At 33.2% G+C, this 14,668-nt stretch overlaps 1 non-coding gene across 1 annotated transcript; it reads left to right on the top strand.

The window, feature by feature from the left end:
- The first annotated feature begins 13,566 nt into the window (after nt 1–13,566).
- LOC142873151 (U6 spliceosomal RNA) lies at nt 13,567–13,676 on the top strand. The gene has a single exon (XR_012921199.1). It is a non-coding gene; the product is annotated as a U6 spliceosomal RNA (small nuclear RNA).
- The last annotated feature ends 992 nt before the right edge of the window (nt 13,677–14,668 follow it).

The following is a 14,668-nucleotide window of genomic DNA, read 5'->3' as shown; positions in this document are numbered from 1 at the left end:
GGAAAAAAAATTATAGCTTATTTATATAACATTCAGATCCAAATATGTTCTCATTTTCATTAGAACTTATTCTTTGACTCATGAATTAGAAGGAATATACTTCTAAAATGTCAAACAGAGATATATTTTAGCTAACTTTTTATTGTTGATTTCTTACCTAATGGCATTGGAATCACAAAATATGATCTGTAAAACCAATCTTTGAAACATATTGAGACTTTCTATATGGTCCAGTAAACAGTCAATTTCCCTCAAAATTTCATGTGGCCATGAAAATAACATGTATTTGCTAACTTTTGTCTGTAGGGTTCCATATAAACCTATTTGATAAAACTTGTTAGTTTTGTTGTCCAAATGTACATTGTTATTGATTTTAAAATTTTTACTTGTGGGTGCATACTTGATCTTCCAAATACTGGAAGTAAAAGTTCAAATCTCTCACATTAATGGTGCATTTATCCATTTCTCATTTTAATTCTGTTAATTTCTATTTTATGTATTTTGAAATTATTCCTTGCATATATGTTTAAAATTTTTATATTTTTCTGAAGAACTGAAAACTTTATTAAATGATCTTTTTATCACTATCAGTGCTATTTATTTTACAGTCTTTTTTGCTTAATACTGATAGAATTATACTAGCTCCCTTTTGGTTAGCATTAGATTTTTACTTCCTTTTCCATTCATTGCCCAACTATGTCTTTGTGTTTTAAGTGTACATCTTGTAAAAAGCTGGATAGTTTTAAGCCCAGTCACTTAATCTCTAGGTTTTAACTAGGTTTTATATCATTTTCATTTAGAGTTTAATTAATAATATTTGGAATATATTTTGTCACCTTATTTTGTGCTTTCTATCATCTCACTTTTCTATGCTTTCTTTCCTTTCTTACTTTTGAATTGATATTTTTCATTATTTATTCACTTTCCTCTTACTGGCTTGAAGGTCATAAATATGCTTTAGCTTTATTGTTTCAATGTTTACTCTTGACATTTTAATATGCAATGTGTGATCCTGGAATAGATTTTTAATTTTGCTGAAAGGACAATATTGTGGCAATTACCAAAATATAAATTAGATCAATATATAAGGTAATAGTATTGTATCAACATTAATTATTAATGTTAATTTCCTGATTATGATAATTTTCCTGAAATTACATAAAAAAAGTACCCCTGATTTCAAAAAAACATAAAAAACTACTTGGGGTAATAGAACATTACAATACAGCTTTCTCTCAAATGATTCAGAAAAAAATAATGTGTGTGTGTGTGTGTGTGTGTGTGTGTGTGTGTGTGTTATATTAACCAAGATCATGGTGTGGCTAGCTTGTTTTCTCCTATTTGTCAAGTGACATACGATGCCAGATTTCCGGGGTGGTGCCCTGAGCTGAAAATTCAATAGAGAAAAGGTTTGAGGGCTTTGGAAGAAGAATAGAGTTGAGAGAGAGTTTCAACATGCCATATCTCTTGCCCATTTTTCTGCTGGCATACTGATATTAAATAGCAGAGTTGCAGTTATATATTATGTTGGGGTCCACCCATCTGACTCTAAAATGTCAAGATCAGAATGCTTCACTTTAATTACTGTGTAGGCAATGAAAATAGAAAAATAAGATACAGTCCCTGTACTAAGTCCATTACACCATAGAGAAAGATAGTCATGGAAACAGATCCTTTCAATATATGCTCAAGTTGCTGTGGGAACACAGAGCTTCCATATGGTTCTTCAGTCCTCTTTCTCTACAGTATGCTGCCATTCACCAGAGAATATGCCTGCTAATATATGCACTACAATCTACAGAGAATAAAAATAATTATGCCTCAGTCATAAGGTTCCTCCAGAAGGTGCTATTCTTCTTAAGAAGATACCACTAGTGATGCAAAATAGAAGATTTGTACATTTTTTATTATCTCATGGTCACGTAGAAATTTAATCAAATTTCTAATAAAGTTTGGAAATAACAGCAAAACTAAAATTATAACTTGCACATTTGCTAAAAATATTTTTTTTGTATGGGAGACATCACCTACTAGTCATCAGACATGGCAGGTGTAATTTTTCTAAAACTGCATAAAAACATAATCTTTTTTGACATATCTTCAAGTACAGATTGTCTCTAAGGCAGATGTCATGTACAGAATCCCAAGTAACTTACATTCTAAGTAGTTATGCCCAATATTGTTATAAATGTATTTCCTCCTTTAATTGAGAATACTTTAATTTTCTTCCATTAAGAAAGTCTTATGATAGTTGTGCTTTCTCTTATTCTAGTGTACTAAATGATATTTAGATTGATTTTGTTTGACATATGCAATTAAGAAAAAGAAAAATGTACTGGTATTTGTTACAGATTGTCTTTTATCTGAGCACTGCGTCAATTTCTTTGTTCCAGCACAATGTGTTGAATTAAATTGAATGTCTGAAAAAGCATTATGAATAGTCTAGGAATAAATTTTAATATACCAATAGGAGAGACTGCTTAGAAAATGCATTTTTTCCAATTAACTAAAGAACATACTCTATTCAGATTTCTTTAGTTTTTGTCTAATATTCTTTTTCTGTTCCAGGAGCCCATCCAGGATATCTCAGTATATTCAATTGTCATTTCTCCATAGGCTCCACTTAGCTGTGACAGTTTGTGAGTCTTTCCTTGTTTTTGATGACCTTGATAGTTTTAAGGAGTACTGGCCACGCATTTTATAGAATTTTCCTCAATTGGAATTTTTCTGATGCTTTTCTTATGATTAGACTTGGGTTATAGTTTTAGAGAGGAAGACTACAAAGGTCAAGTGCCATTCTCACCACATCATGTCAAGAGTATATACTATCAATATTACTTAGCACTGTTGATTTTAACCTTGATCACCTGACCGAGATAGTGTTTGTCAGCTTTTTTCTCAGTGAAGTTACTATTTCCCCCACTTTAGTCTTCAAAAGAAAACCATTATCCACAGCCCACGCTTAAGGAGTGGGAAATCATGTTCCACCTCCTTAAAGGTGGAGTATACACATAGTAATCTGGAATTCTTCTACACAGAAGATATCTCCATGGATGTAGATGCTATTTTCATATCATGGTTTTCAACAAAAGAATGATTGGAGGTTTTAAAAGTAAAAGTAAAAATTATCCTTGAGGAAAATAAACATAAAGTGATATTATTGAGAAATTTAATTAAAAACTCAGAAGAAAATTTTGAAGATATTAAGGCAAAACTAATTTTGCTATCTGCTACTATTTAATATTTATAAGATACAATAAGAAAGCTAAAAAATATAAGCTACATAGCCTGAGGTGGCAATTTAAAAGTTATCTAATAAATCCAATTAGTGTATAAGAAAAACACATGATTTAAGGGTTAGCACAGAGGTTTGATCTTGCTTTGCAAGTTTTCTTATTTATTGATCAAGTTAATTTAGTAATTATAAATTATAACAGTTAGTTGGACATAGTACAATAGACCAAATTCTATTTTATCACATTTAAACACAACAAAATTCCATTGATTCAGAATAAGAAGAGTTTATCAAACATAATACAAACATTAAAATGTCATAGAAAACTTTAAAACATTATGTAATTATTTATTTTAATGATAGCTTATATATTAAGTGCAAATGCATATTATGGTGTAAAATGATATACATTAATGCCAATTGCAAATGCCATTTGTTTCCAAGTACATATTGATATTAATCCTAAAAGCGAAATGTCTTTAAAAACAAAAATTAATTGATTGACTCAGAATTTGAATTAAATTGAAAGAATAATTATACTTTTGACCTTTTTTTTGAGCTACTAATGTTATTCTGGCTGTCCTTTACAATTAAATGTCAACAATCTGAGAAGAAAAACATATTTTCTAATTTCCTACTAAATAAAACTACATATTGAATCCAAATTTTAGATGGTATATCTTTTATAACGAAGAGACATGTGAATGAATAAAATGTACCTAAAACCTATATCATGCTTGAGAATTATAGTTTGCTTACCTCCTCTTTTAACTAATTTAAATCAAAAATTTAACAAAGTACCATCTACAAGTCACTCACGGTAAATTATGATGGTGTAACCCTGAAAAGCAATTCTGAGGTTCTGTGAACACTAGATGCTATATATTCCTGGAACACTCACTTTTTGGCCTTAAAACACTTGTTTATCAATGCCACAGTGTGAAATAAACAAAATATCCAGATCATCAAACTCTCTATCAAGCTCCTTCAGTACATGAAAACATCAACTAAGGTTTTAAATTCAATTATCTACAAGGTACCTTACTTAAAAAGCTTAGATTGTTCCTTATTCAACACCTTGAAAACACCTTTTGGCTCTTTTCTCACAAGACCTAGACCAAAAACTGGCTTAAGCAACCTTTTCTGTGCACATTTTTGGGGAGTGGGGGGCACTATCTTTGCTTTGACTCTCCAAACCCTATCACCAAATGATAAGGAGAGAAAGAAAGAAGCGTGGAAGAGAATTTCTTCCTACTTAAAATGCCCTGAAGTGTCACACTCAATGTTTTCTTCCTCTTGGTTGTCCTCACTTTTGTCTAATTTTGGACTTCAAGATGGAGAAATTTTCTGAAATGGGAGGAACTTCTAGCTCCTTCAACCACACTAACTGAATTCTAGGCTGGTTTTTAAAAAAAGTGCTAAATCTGCTATTGTCACAATTTATTATTTAATTAATTATTCCTTTATTCTTTCCAATAATAGTGTAAGCCCCTAGTAAAATTACTTATCTCTGAGTTATTGAGAAATTAATTTTGTCTCTGATTAACATCAGACATATATCAGAGAAAGAAGTTTAGGAATCTTGATTCTCTGTACCTGACCAAGAATATCAGCATCTTTCCTGACCCCTGTATGATTGGTTATATAGATTTTATAGAGTAGAACACTTGGTTAAAGAAATCCAACTCATGACTATTTCTTGGAGAAAATCCACAATTATTTAATATTATTGTTGCTGTGGTGGTGGTGGTAGTGGTGATGGTGGCCACAATCTATTTAAACAGGTATATCCAATACTTAGTGATAAGGAGAAAACTCAATAAAGGAGCCCACAAAATGTCTAGCTTTGAGCAATGTCACTCTCTAGAATGTCTTCCAAGATAAAATGATTGCAAAATACCTTGTGGAATAGGTTATTAATGTTGTGTGACATCTACCATAAATGATTGGTTCAAAGTATATTTGTGGTGCTCCCTTCCAGTAATAGTCAGAATTAAAGCTATTTTTACTTTCTAAGGATAAAAATGAAACAATTTGTACATAAGAGGATTCTAGCTCTTCTCTTCTTTAAATCAATGTGTTTCATATGTAACAAAAAAATCAACAGTTTAAAAATAAGTATTCTTTCAATGTAGCTTCAAATTCTAAATAATTTTTGTTAACACATCTTTATAGGTATGTTCATGCAATACAGGTCTATTGAGAATTAAACACTGATAGCTATTTATACAATTATGATGAATATATAATATATATATAATATGTTCTGTATTTTGGAGAAACAATATAGAATTCTATGATGAGATGGCAAGTAAAATGAGATGAGTTATAGTTACAATTCATCCAAGAATGACATCATCATTACAAATTAATAGGAAAAAGTCTAAAGCATTTCCCTGCTTTAACCCATTAGAAATTATTATGTGTTTTGCCAAAATACCATTCTTACTGACCTTCACTCCAGCACTAAATAAAGTGCAGGCTCATTTAAAAATTATTAATGCTTAATAAAGAAGGAATCTGCACAGTGTTCAATGCTGCATCCTTTTATAAACAGAGTTAAAAGCCAAAGAAAAATAAAACCTTATTTTGTTATTAATAGATTAATAGTGATTGGTAATTATTTTTTATCATCTTGTCTCTCTATTGTTTTGTTTTGTAAATTAGATCTTAAGATATGGCACATCTCTACCATTTAGGCATATTTAATGTGAAAATTATTTCATTATTTTTGGGTTCCTTTGTCTAAATCCTACCTTTATCTTAGAAGAACACACAAGTCCTTTGTAGTATTAATCTGGTTAAAAGATTGTCCTCCCATATATTTATCAAGAAAATCCTCTGCAAGCTTCCCGCAGCTCCTCTCTTAACTCAATTGGCATCGATACTAACAAAATAACTGAGTTGGCCAGTTAGACTGAATAATTTGTTGCGTGTAATTTGTTTTGTAACCCAACCGATCAGTTTACAACTAATAGGTTGGTGCTTAGTAGAAATAGGAAATCTGTGCCTACACATATAAAAAGAAAGAGAATAGAGGGAACAATTATTATGCAAATAATACAGGTAAAGTTTTGAGGGAAGTCCTGAATTATTCAAGTAGAAATCTATTTTTCTTTTTATGAAATACCTAGCATTATGTTGGTGTAGCTTTAAAATTTTCCAAAAACATGGAAGACATGAAAGTTATGATTCTTAGAAGGAAATGTTTATATTGACTATGCTTTTAAATCTAATGTTTATAATAAATCAAGATATGTTAAGACTACACAACCATCAAGAAACAATATAACATGATATCTTTCTAATACCTGCAGTTTGAAACCCAGAACATAAAAAGTCTATTTTGGCCATTTTTATAGCACATCTTATTGCAAATAACAAATCAATTTTCTCCAACTAAAACCTTGAGCTTAACATCAGACCAAATAGTTTGAAAAGTAAAATATGCTTAAATGTTCTATTAGTTTTAAATGGATGCAAAAGGCATGTCTCAGAAATAAGAAAAAAAAAAAGAAACCTCTGCAAATTTAGGAATTAAATGAACATTTTCAAATTGTGCAATGAATTAACACTTAGATATAATATATTCAAAGGACCTTATTTTTTTCATTTAAATTCATCATATCAATTTTAGCCCAGCCTTATTGCTCTGCATATCTTTTCTTTCTTCCCTGTGAATGAGTTGGTAAAAAAACTGCTGCATCCATTCTGATTAGCCAGCAGATAAGCAATGTGAAAACTGATTTAAAGTCTCTTCCACTGGAGATGTCAAAACAGATGTTACTTTCCTACAGGATGACAGCACTGGGCCCGAAATGTCAAACATAATTAAAAATTTTATTTTCAAATGTACTCCACAGTTTCTACGTACTGAAAGTATGCCTTACCTTTTGAACTTGTAGACTGCTGTGCTCTGCAAAATGGGAGAGGCTTTATTTTCGTTTAGGTGCCATTTGGGAATGAAATCATTTCATCAATCGGTACCCAGAGGTTTCCTTCAGGATTTGGTATGAAAAGACTGGCATTTCATTAAAATGTGCTGACGACTCAAAGAGCAGTTCTAGCAGGACTGATTTCACTCACCATCCTGTCTATGAATATCAAGGTTTCTCCCAGTAGGTTACCCAAATTAGAGAATAAATTAAGGTGTCTTTCTTTTTATGATGGTATCACTCACATCATTCTCTAAAAGGAGAGGGAAGTTGGAAGTTGCATGTTACTTAGTCATATTTATTGATTATTTACTAAGTTTCTCTCAACATCTTTCTCTTGGAAACATGAGTAGTAAAATACATGGAAAAAAAAACCATCTTTGCCTTTTTTATGACACCTGTTCATAATGAATTGATAGCACAGAATTCACCATATACATCAAAGAATATCAGCTCAGATTTGTACCCTTATAGGGAAAATATAGATTTCCAAAAGCATGGATACTCCAAAGAAGGTTTCCACATCCCCAATGTGTAATCTGAGGAGCTTTGACCCACCCACAACCACAGCCAATTGCCTCCGGCCTTGAAGTATAATTTTTTTTTTGTTTTGTTTTGGTTTTTTTTTATTTCGGCATATTATGGGGGTACAGATTTTAAAGTTTCAATAAATGCCCTTCCCCCCCTCCCCCCATAAGTCTGAGTCTCCAATGTGACCATCCCTCAGATGGTGCGCCTATCACTCGTTATATATGTATATACCCGCCCCCCCACCCCCCCTCCCCAATACCCTATTACTGTAGTACCTATGTGTCCACTTAGGTGCTACTCAGTTAATACCAGTTTGCTGGAGAATATATCTGGTGCTTGTTTTTCCATTCTTGGGATACTTCACTTAGTAATATGGGTTCCAGCTCTAACCAGGAAAATATAAGATGTGCTATATCACCATTGTTTCTTAGAGCTGAATAGTACTCCATGGTATACATATACCACATTTTATTAATCCATTCTTGAATTGATGGGCACTTGGGCTGTTTCCACAGCCTTGCGATTATAAATTGTGCTGCTATGAACATTCGAGTGCAGGTGTCTTTTTTGTAGAGTGTCATTGGATCATTTGGGTAGATGCCCAGCAATGGGATTGCTGGATCAAATGGTAGAATCACTTGTATCGCTTTAAGGTATCTCCATATTGCTTTCCACAGAGGTTGAACTAGTTTGCAGTCCCACCAGCAGTGTAGGAGTGTTCCTCTCTCTCCACATCCATGCCAGCATTTGTTATTTGGAGACTTTTTGATAAAGGCCATTCTCACTGGAGTTAAGTGATATCTCATTGTAGTTTTGATTTGCAGTTCCCTGATGATTAGGGATGTTGAGCATTTTTTCATATGTTTGTTGGCCATTCTTCTGTCTTCTTTAGAAAAGTTTCTGTTCAAGTCCTTTGCCCACTTTTTAATAGGGTTATTTGATTTTTTCTTGCTGATTTTCGTGAGTTCTAAGTATATTCTAGTTATCAGCCCTTTATCGGATACGTAGGATGCAAAAATTTTCTCCCATTCTGTAGGTTGTCTGTTTACTTTCATGACTGTTTTTTTTTTTTTTTTTTTTTTTTTTTGAGACAGAGTCTTGCTTGTTGCCCAGGCTAGAGTGAGTGCCGTGGCATCAGCCTAGCTCACAGCAACCTCAAACTCCTGGGCTCAAGCAATCCTGCTGCCTCAGCCTCCCGAGTAGCTGGGACTACAGGCATGCGCCACCATGCCCGGCTAATTTTTTTTTATGTATATATTAGTTGGCCAATTAATTTCTTTCTATTTATAGTAGAGACGGGGTCTCGCTCTTGCTCAGGCTGGTTTCGAACTCCTGACCTTGAGCAATCCGCCCGCCTCAGCCTCCCAAAGTGCTAGGATTACAGGCGTGAGCCACCGCGCCCGGCTATGACTGTTTCTTTGGCTGTGCAGAAGCTTTGTAGTTTGATCATGTCCCATTTATTTATTTTTGTTGCTGCTTTTATAATTTGTTTTTAACATGTCTATCTCTGTTACTGGAGAGTAAGTTTCCTGAAGGCAAGAAAATTATTATGTTCACATGTTTTTCAGCTACAGAAGCTTCATGATGACTCGTATATAGGTAGGTGGCTCTCAGTAAACCTTTTTTGAGTAAATTTACTTAGTGTTGGAAAACCTTACATAGAACTTCTGCCCTTGGCTGCTTGATTTCAAATCTCAGCTCTACCACTTACTAACTTGAGATTTGGGGTAAGATTTGCATTGCTGTGCCTCTGTTTCCATATATCTAATATGGTTATTGTGAGGATTAAATGACATATGTATAAGCTATTAGAACAGTGCCTGGCGCACGATTAAGTACTACCACCACTACCATCTTCCCTTAATGTGTCAGTGATATGATAACCTATTGTGATATTCATCACTGTGGTGTTAGTGATCAGGAGTCACCCCTATACCACCCAGGTATATGCATAAATGACTAACTTCCAAAGAACTCCAGGTAGTGAAATTTCAGGCAGCAGTTATCATGAGCTGAGGAATTTGGAGAGTTATCTATTGGTAATCAGAATGAGGCAGCAACCTTCATCACTTTGGATTACAAAGGTTTGAAAGGTCTTGGGCAAGTTTTCCTCTAGTTACTTCTCAAAAACTGACCCTAGAAATGCTCATCTGATCCTAGCTCCCAGAGTCTCTCATTTCCTTCACTAATCATAGATACTGTTGCTTCTAGATTTCATTCCATGAGGATTTAGGCTGTTTCTTATTAGTAAACTGGATTCTATCTTGTCTTTTTCCTGATTTTAAAGAAAATACCTCTAGGGGTTCACTCTTTTAAGTATGTTTGCTGTTGGTTTCCATTAGCTTATTAAGGGAGTTTCCTTCTGTTCTTAGGTTACCAATAGTTTTTCTTAATAATAGACACTGAATCTTATCAAGTGCTTTTTGGAGCAGCTATTAATCATGCTTTCACCTCTTATTAGAATGAATTGTAGTAGCAGACTTCCTAATATCAAGCCACATTTTGTGTTCATGGCAGAAAGACATCTTGGTAATGGTGCATATTCTAATATACTACTACATTCTATTTGATAATATCTTAAGATTTTTTACATCAGTAAATAATAATTTTGTCTATTTATTTTATCTTTTCTTGCCCTGCCATGACCAAATTAGCGAGGTAATATACCTGTCTACATATGAAAATACAGTTGTTATAATTACATAAACAAAAGCTACATAAGATAAAAATCTACATAAGATAAAAACAAAAACAAAGTAATGATGTACTAACAAAAATGATGAGCAAAAATGGAAAATGGATATTTGCTCATTCCTCATCTTTTATGTGAGGAATAATAAATTACATAAAATATGTCATTTTATTTCTGAAGCTAAAAAATGATAATATTTAAATTAATAGAGATGGCTACTAGTACATCTAAAAATATGCTGCACTACGTTCAAGTTACTGAGACATGATGGAGGGACCACAAAGGAAATAGAAACTGTATATCAACAGAAAGAAGATAAAATCCAACAAGAAAGTAAAAAGTAGGACTATAAATAAACACTAATACAGGTAATTAATTCCAAACATATGTTGTAGAAATGCAGGTGAGATGAAAGCCATTTTTAAAAGAAACTGACTTGTATATTGAGTAGAAGGAAAAGAAACCACAGGTCCCAATTATATAATGCATACCAAATCACATCTAATACAGTGTCATTCATAATTTAAATATACAAGGGTAGGCAAAGGAAAACCAACAGTATACAAATAAAAAGGAATAAATAGAGCAATACTAATGTTGGGTAAAACTGAGTACAATATGGGGATCACTAGATAAAACAGAGTTTCTTTGTTTCTGTGTGTGTGCACGCACATGGAAATGATTCCTTGTTCAGGTAAGTTTCTTAGAGAAAACACATATATTTTGGGATTCCTTGTATATCCGAGTTGAATTTATTTTTAGGTCATCTTTACACATGATTGAAAATGTGGCAAATTAAATCTGTATTGAGATAATACTGCCCATATGTCAGAATGATTAAAATGAAAATAACAGACATTACCAAGTATTAGTGAGGATGTGGAGCAACTAGAACTCACCTATGTTACTCATAGTAATATATACTGGTACAGCCGCTTTGGAAAATCCTTCAGCAGTATCTACTAACACTAACCTAACAATTCTACTTCTAGATATATATCTAACAGAAGCGTATACATGTTTACTAAAACATCACAGCAAAACTATTTGTAATAGGCAAAAACTGGAAATAACCCAATTTATTTATCCATTGTAGTGAAATGGATAAATTATAGTATATTCATATGTAATAAAATGAATAAATTATATTCACATGTGTTCTTTCAGTTAAAACTATATAAAAACTCAAAAATTGATCCCTTAAAAATACAAGTTATTATTTTCTCACATTTTATGGGTTGGTTGGGAGTTTATTCTACTGGTCTTGCCTGAATTCATCTATGTGGTTGCAGTCATCTGATGTCTTGCCTGGATCTTCAGGTGCAAGACTGCCTTTGGAACATGGTGCTGGCTATCACTGGGGTACTCTCATTCTCCCTCAACTTGCACAGACTTTTATCTTTAGTAGGTGAGATTGGAATTTTTCACACAATGGTGATCAAAGGGCCCAAGAGAGCAAGAGAAGAAAGTACAGGTCCCTTAGCACTATACCCTAGGACTTGGATAGTATCATTTCCATCACAATCTGTGTGATCATAAGCAATCATAAGGCCAGCCCAGATTCAACATGGTGAAAAAATAGACTCCATCTTTTGACAGGACAATCAGCAACAGTACATTGCAAAGGGGTGTATACACAAAAAGACATGATTTATTGGGAAGTGTCATTACAGCAATCTACCTCAACCAATATACAGCAATGACAAAGAATGAATTAGTGCTACATGCAAAAACAGGGATGAACCTCACAAACAATGTTGAGTGAAAGAAGCAAGTCACACAAGAATACATACTTCACATTCCATTTCTATAAAATCCAAAAAATTGACAAAACTAATACATGGTTTTAGAAGTCAAGAGGGAGTCCAAGGATTACTTCTATGGTGCTATAAATGTTTTATTTCTTGACCCATGCAGTGGTTACATGGGAATTTTCACTGCATGAAGTTTGTTGACTTTTTTGTTCTTCTGATTTATGTAATTTTCTGTATGTATGTTATTCTTCAATAGAAATTTAAAAAGAAAAGAAAAACAAAATAGAAACAAAACCAAAAGAATTAAAAGATCATGCAAGCAAATTCTTCTTAATTCAATTCTTATTTTATTATTCAATGCCTTTCCTAGAAAAAATGTGCTGATTCAATTAAATTCACTCCACTCCTGAGGAAATAAGAAAGAACCAAAGGCTCTGGAAGCCAGTGCTGGGGAACTTTGTCTCTATTCTCTTGCTCTCCTGTTTTGCTTAAACTTCTACATCAGAATCAGTTCAGTAGTCATCACTGTCTCTCTTTTTGTTTTATTTTTTTTGAGAGAGAGACAGAGAAAGAGAGAGAAAATAATCACCACTGTCTTTTGATGTGATGATTATTTTCTTCTATTATGTTTCAAGTCTTCCTATTTTATTTATTGCAAGGTTGGGTAGTTTTCCAACCATATCCTTCAATCCTACTTATTTAAGGAACCAAGCAAGGGACATGGAACATTTTTCATATTTTCTCTGACAAGCCTAGTTCTTTAGATAGTCCTCATTGGGGGAAATTAATGAAATTTGCTAGAGACTCCTCCATTTAACTTCCTGTCATACTGGGTCACTGTTCCCAGAAATGCAAATTTCCGCATTCTTTTTCCTAGTTGGATCAAATTTTTTCATGTATAAGTGATAATGTGGTTAACAATGTGGACTGTGGAAACTAAATGTCTGAGCACACACCCTGGCCTCAACTTTGGGCAGGTTATTTTCCTCTCTAGGTCTCAATTTCCACATTTATAAAATGAAGATAACAATAGGTTTTATCTCTTGGGTTGTAATGAAATTTATATAAATTAATCCATGTAAATTAAAAATGCGCCCAGCACATTAAGTGCTACATAGGTGTTAGCTCTTATTATTAATACATAGGCATTAATGTCGAGGGTAGGATGCTAACACATTTCCATTATCACACTGATGATTTTAGTCTTTGATACTTTTAATTCTCTTGTAATCATTTCTGTTAGTTTCAGAATCTATATCATTTGGGGGATGGGAGGATATCTGTGGTCCATCCTTCTTAAAATGAAACACCAAATTTAAAGAAAAAGCTTTTATTGTTAAACTAGCATTATGAGTTAGCATGGGGATGAGAGGAAAAAGGAACAGAGGCATATGATACATGTACTGAAACATAATTATGGTGCTTGCTTCGGCAGTGCATATACTAAAAAATTGGAATGATACAGAGAAGATTTAGCACGACCCCTGTGCAAGAATGACACACAAATTCATGAAGCATTCCATATTTTTGTGACAGAAAGATACCCTGCCTCAAAAAAAAAAAATACTGAAGAATTTTCTTTCCAAGGTTCCTGATGGTAATTGTATCTGCAGAATCTCAAGACTGAAACATCACAAGGATATGACAACAAATGAGAGCTGCTCCTCCCACAGCTATACTAGCCGTCCCACTGTCTAAGGCTACAATGGGCAACACTGTAGCCTCTAGCCACCATGGCTATTAACCACTTAAAATGTAACTAGTACAAATTGAGTTGTGCTGTAAGTATAAAACACACATTGGACCTCAAAGACTTATTTTAAAAATGTAAAATATTTCAATATTTTTTATATTGATTATCTGTTGATACAATAAGATTTCAGGATATAGTGAATGGAATACATATATTATTAAATTATTTAAAAAGAAACATAACTATGTATCCCATGAATATGTATAATTTTTTGTCAATTAAAAGAATAAAATTAATAAAATATTATTATTATTTTTTTTTGTCTTTTTTTTTTTTATTTTGGCATATTATGGGGGTACAGATTTTAAGGTTTCAATAAATGCCCATTTCCCCCCTCCCCCCAAAAGTCTGAGTCTCCATCATGACCATCCCCCAGATGGTGCACATCTCACTCATTATGTATGTATATACCCACCCCCTCCCCCCTCCCCCCTCCCCCCTGCCCAATACCCTATTACTGTAGTACCTATGTGTCCACTTAGGTGCTAGTCAGTTAATACCAGTTTTCTGGAGAATATATCTGGTGCTTGTTTTTCCATTCTTGGGATACTTCACTTAGTAGTATGGGTTCCAGCTCTAACCAGGAAAATATAAGGTGTGCTATATCACCATTTTTTCTTAGAGCTGAATAGTACTCCATGGTATACATATACCACATTTTATTAATCCATTCTTGGATTGATGGGCACTTGGGCTGTTTCCACAGCCTTGCAATTATGAATTGTGCTGCTATAAACATTCGAGTGCAGGTGTCTTTTTTGTAGAGTG

The sequence above is a fragment of the Microcebus murinus genome, chromosome 9, assembly GCF_040939455.1.
Source record: "Microcebus murinus isolate Inina chromosome 9, M.murinus_Inina_mat1.0, whole genome shotgun sequence".
Lineage (NCBI taxonomy): Eukaryota > Metazoa > Chordata > Mammalia > Primates > Cheirogaleidae > Microcebus > Microcebus murinus.
This window is presented reverse-complemented; position numbering and strand designations above follow the sequence as displayed.